The sequence below is a fragment of the Glossina fuscipes genome, unplaced genomic scaffold (assembly GCF_014805625.2).
Source record: "Glossina fuscipes isolate IAEA_lab_2018 unplaced genomic scaffold, Yale_Gfus_2 28, whole genome shotgun sequence".
Lineage (NCBI taxonomy): Eukaryota > Metazoa > Arthropoda > Insecta > Diptera > Glossinidae > Glossina > Glossina fuscipes.
The window spans coordinates 10,765,242-10,771,241 of record NW_023998423.1 but is presented as its reverse complement, the minus strand read 5'-3'; the positions used below and the strand labels follow the sequence as shown (position 1 = coordinate 10,771,241).

At 32.4% G+C, this 6,000-nt stretch overlaps 1 protein-coding gene across 1 annotated transcript in view; it reads left to right on the top strand.

Moving 5' to 3' along the window:
* Window positions 1-2,605: 2,605 nt before the first annotated feature.
* Window positions 2,606-6,000, top strand: part of LOC119636598 (serine-rich adhesin for platelets) — a 153,373-nt gene continuing 149,978 nt past the window's right edge. Inside the window, 1 exon segment of the mRNA XM_038032065.1 lies at window positions 2,606-2,722. The gene's annotated coding sequence lies outside the window, so the exon portion shown is untranslated.

The window sequence follows — 6,000 nt, the reverse complement described above, 5'->3', positions numbered from 1 at the left end:
TTTTTTTTTTTTTTTTTTTTTTTTTACATAGAGTCGAGGTTTAGTTTCCTTTTTTTCTTGTGCCACAAACTTGTATGTTAAAGAGTCTTTAGTGATGTTTCACAAGAACACTACACTTAACAGAGCTACACAAGCTCTTACAAGTTTAGAAAATTTAGTCAAGTATTTAAAGTACAGGATATACTACATTCATACGTACATGTCGATCCTATGCAAACCATTTTCATTTCATTTTTTAATTTCTACTTGCTTTCCTGACTTGTGACCCTCATAAAGGGAATTTCTTGTGAGTCGATGTAACTTTCTTTAACATTTTTATTCAATTCTCCGAGGAGCAAAATGAAGCCGGTCAGAATGAATCTCTGAACTTTTTAAATGCTTTTACACACATACAGAAAGCAAAAAAAAAAAAAAAAAAAAAATGAAGAAAGCAAGAGCGAAAGCAGTGAACTTAAGTGTTATGTTTGCGCTTTGGGTTGTGATTTTATTATTATAATGATGATGACGATGGTGATGGTGATGGTGATGGTGATGGTGATGGTTATGATGGTTATGATGTTAGTGATAATGCTGAAAAGTGCTTGTAGTTTGCGTTTTAACAGCACACATAATATTACTGCTGGCAACAGGTGGCATATTCTTTGTTAAATGGTGATAATTTGATTTCTCTATTTTTTATAATGATTAACATTAGTAGACATTGCTTTGAAAACGACGCTGGCAACGAAGATGAAATCTTGTTCTTTTTGCTTTTATGCTCGACCAGAAAGCACCGGGAGTGTAGTAGTAGAGCAATGTAGAGGAGCACGTTGTACAGTATATGTAGAGAAATGATGAAATGAATATTTGGAAACACATTTCAAACATAATTGAGATCTAAACGGTCGAGTACTCTGTACTATGAACGATTATTATTTATTTGCATTTTTTCTTTCAGTGTACTCTTGACGGCAATTAATTATCATTAGTCTGAACGGGTAACAAAGTCTTTTCTATGATAAAATGCCCTGCAATTATTGGAAGCCTTAAATGCGCTCACTTCATATCCTTATGGATGAGGACATAAAGCCAAGGGAGTGCGTTAGTAGAAAGTCGTCAAAACTATTATTCGATTTTTGGCAGTTTCTCTTTATGTTTTCCTTTAAGCTTGCAAGGTTGATTAAATTCAAATTACAATAAATCCAAAGTCCGGTCTTTGAGCATTAAAGAAGAATAATGTATTCTTCACTATACTAAAAATTGAAATTTGTTTTTATATAGAAGTCTCAGGTTAATAAGAGCCTTTATCTCGGAGTTGAACTGACAGTTCAACTAATTTGAACCAAAGTTAGCGCAACACATATAACATATAACTCAATATGATCGATCATTGGATCACTAATAAAAAACGCAACTTTTAGGCGAAACTCGACTTTATTCGTTAATAGTATCTCCTTTAAGAGTATTACACTTTTTCCAAAGCTTTTCAACGTTGTTGTGGAATGATTTGTCCTACCCTTCGCTTTCTCATTGGAACCGTTTTTCTTTCCGGCGAGCATTTTTTCAAGATACGCAAATCGAAAAAATATTGTGGAAGGTGGCACGGTCTATATGCCTTCCCAGGAACATATCGAGCAATATGTTATATGTCAATGCATTATTCTGAAGTAGTTTTCGTTGCAAAATATTAAAAATCTGATGTCTGTAGAAATATTTATATGAGAGAGAGAGAGGGAGAGAGAGAGAGTGTTTAAAACCACACAAGCTCTTTCCTGTTACGAGCTTTCAAATTCATTTAGTATCTCAAATCAATACATTTTTAAACGATTTTTTTAAGAAATATTAAAAAGACGACATTTTTTTTTTTATAAAACCGCTTAGCAACAATCATTCAATGCAAATCAATCCCTATTGAATTTGCAAAGGGACCAATCCGTTCCATTAAGCTACAGGACAAATTACATCTGCGCATAGACGGATGGACAAACGAACGGAGAGACTTTAATCACCTTAAAGTATAACAAATAAAATTAAAAAAATGGATCTACCTGATGTTTGTCAGTATATTGCACATACTTCCTGATAACCGCAATACATTCTGTGCAACAAATACCCAGAACGTGTAACGTAGAGAAAGACATCAATTGCAGCGTGTGGCGATTGCAGTTTTTGACGTTTGCCTGCAGAAACGTTGCTTCCAAAGATTCTGTTCGCTCTTCTAATATTCATTGAGTCAAGGTCTCAACCGGCAATGAATACGTGTCCAAGAAAGATTAATTCAGTCGCTCGGCACACACATGTCTGATGAGGTAAACTAGTTTTACTCTTTCTGTGTAATTATAGAGGTCGATATCCATGTCGATCAATCAGTAGCTATTTTGAAATGTTTGTGTGAAACTTGAAATTTTTGAACTCGAAATAATTTGCATTTGTCGCTATATGACTAATCGTATTAAACGAAACCGAGTAAGATATTTAATGATCGCTACAGCCTTTATAACTCTTAATAAATATTTCTTTGGGAAAGTGTAATAAAGAGAAAAGAGGAGCAGTCAGTGCTTTTTACTTTCTATCTTAGTTTTCAAATTTTTATTAAATTTTAATCAATAATAATAATAATTATAACAATACGACATTTATTTACAGATCTCCCAGGAATTTTTTTAAACTTCAGTGAATACATATTTATTTTTCATCTGTTATAAATAAATTTTTTATTGGCTAAACCTGGACCAAACAAAAGGTATGATTCGATATATATATATATATAAATATATATATATATATATATATATTATTAAGTGATATTAAATCCTTTGTATTAATTTCATTAATAACTTATTTAGCATGCAAAGCACATAACACACATAGTTGTCCCTTCCCTTTTACTTTTATGTTTATTGACTGCAAATAATTTTATGCTTTGCTGCTAATGCTTTTTTTTTTTTATTAAAGGTATTAGTGTTTATTATTATTATGGATCAAACAAAGTCAGCGGAATACTACAATAAATGTGTGCGATTTTTTTTTTTTTATTTTTAAATACATTTTTATAATAATACAATAACGATTCGTTCCCATGCTTAGTAAAATGCGTATATGTAAGATTTCTTTTTTTTGTTTTATTTTTTTTTTTTTTGTTTTATTTTTTTTTTTTTTTTGTTAACCTACACTAAAATGAAAACATCAACAATAACAATATTGGTTTCCTTGTGAACTTTTTTTTTTGCACTTTTTCAAACCTACATTTAAAAGTAAAGTTATTTGCTCTCACTCCGAGTGTATATTTTTAGCAAGTGTTGTAATACAAAATTGCGAATGTATTGTTTATTCACGGGAGTATACTGATTTTATTATGTCATTGGTGATATCTGCATCTATGCCTTAGAATATATTATGCTAAACAATTTAATATTTTAACTATGTCTGTCCCGTTGTCTTTTTGTCGATTCGCAATTCTTTTCGGAAAATTTGCGAGAAAAGAAATGAAATATCATTACGATGAACCATGTTTGTAAAACCAAACGCTTTATCTGTGAAGCAGGCAGGAATTTAAAGAAAAGAAAAAGCCCTACTTCGTAATAAAAATTTCTAGGCTTTAGAATGCGCTGATCTGATGCGTTGCGAGGGCAGGCGTTTCGAAACATAATATTAAAATTAATCGCCCATCGCAACCCATTGGATACGATCGTAGTCAGCTGCTTGGCTTGGTGGATGCATAAAATTCGCTTCAATCCGTAAACCACTTTCCTGCATATATCTTTTTGTATATTTTTGTATTTGTAACGGTAATGAACATTATATGGTGTTATTTATGACTTTTGCGATAATTTACTATAAATTTCTTTTCTGATTTTTATTTTTATTATAATTTGATTATATTGGCAACGCATCAAGTTCATAACAGTCTTCTACACACACACACACACACACACACATACAACAATATAGTATATAGTTTATATGGGCAGGCATAGATTCGTGCATGTAGTTGTTATCGGGCATATGGCTTAACTTTTGTAATGCATAACGCAGTCTATAATTTAAGGAATTTTAAACACGGATTTTGTAACAAATGTATGCAGAATATTAAGTGTAAATGAGAAGCACCAGCGACGAAGGGAACTGATAACGTAGAAGAAATGTCAGCCATCACCTACTTATTAATACGCATATGCATATGCATATGCATATGCATGCGCATGCATGCATGCATGCATGCATGCCTACTTACATACATAATTGCAAATTATATTGAATAAAAAAATTATAAGAATGAAAAAGTAAAATAAAAACTTGAACAACAATGGCAAGAGATTGATGTGACCAAGTTTTTTATTTCTTTTACTGCTGTCAATAGATTTATTATCAATAAATATCAATCTGGAAAGGAATAGCATTAAATTAAAGTACAATTGGTAAACATAAAGAAAAGGAAACAAAAAGAAAACATTGAATCAGAAATTAAAAAAGAAATTACATACGCGTACCCTCTCCCCTGATATCACCGACTACAAGTTCAACTTTATTGTTTTTTAACAAAAAAAAAAACAAACTAAAGAACATGTTATCATTAGACTCGCGCGCACCCTACACAGGATAAGTTGATTTTATTCTATGCTTAGATGGAAACAATCAGTTTAGCTTTGTCCATCCGTCCGATTCTAATTTAATATGCTTGCACTATCTACGACATCAAATTAGTTAGTTAGTCCTATCAAATGAGTTCATCCGTGAGTTTATATGTAGTGCAAAAATTCAGTCAGTGCACCACTTCGACTTGTTAGTGCTATGTGATCTTATTTTTATTTTTTTCATTTTTTACTCGTTAGGTACACGATTGAAAGTTGAATGATTGTATTATGCTTTGGGCATATTTTTCGCATGAAAATAGCTGGCTCATGTTACAGTTATGCAAAAGAATGCCAATATTTCTTCACATTATACAAATTACATATTTTAGATAGAGGAAAAACAGGTTGTGTGTCTGCCAAGCGCGTGGCAGAAAGAAAAACTTCAAAGATGTTATATTCGCTATCACTAATAGGATTCCAACACTTGCGTAAAACGCTTAAACGATAAGACAAAATACGTATTTTAGAAGAATTAAAATTAACTTGATATGTGATCAAGTAATACCTTAGTTATTGTGTAAGTATTATTATTATTATTATTATAATTAATTTAGCCAGAGAATGAATTCTAAAAGACTCAAGTCTTAAAGCACAAGCATCTTTAAAAGCTTTTGGTTTTATAAAAAATTCCAACGCACTTGAGATTTGAACCCACGACCACTGAGTTGCTGGTCAAGACTCTTGCCTACTCGGCCACTCTGCCGGATAACAATATTGTGTAAGTAATCCGTACGTTTTATGTTATATTAATTGATTTTATTGCTCTAAGGGCCTCGGAAAAGTAATTCAATTCTATTCTGTACCAAGAGAAACTCTAAAATGGTTTCGCTTATATTAGCATTAGAACTGAGCGCCTCCTACCAGACAACGTCTAATGAGTTCTTCCCTCAGCCGTAACCTTGCATGTTTGCACCAATGCTTCTCAGATTGTTTTCCAACGCGTCGATGTTGTTTAGGGTATCCAATGTAAATAATCGATCCCACTAGAAAATAACTTAAAAACTATAATCTCAAGATTGTTTCCTGTGGCCACTTTGAGTAAACTCGCTAGGTGTCATTTATCAACTCGCTGTAACGAGTAATTAGTTTACATTTATCGGTAAAGTATGCATTTTTCTTACCAATGAACGAAACATTTTTCGATCGTAAAACTGCTGTCGAGCAGCATATACAAGTTGTGATTGAGTCTACTCGACATTGGAAACTATAAACCGACCCCTGGTATAACTCGCAGTATAGTGCGTCGTCCAGTCTTTAGAGCACACACATTTTAAAAGAAATATCCTTTGACGTCAGTTTGGTGTCGGTAAACATTAACCACAATGTAGAGTCGCATTTTTAAAGAGACTTCCTCGGAGTAAGCCAATCAGCTACGGATCAGATCTAC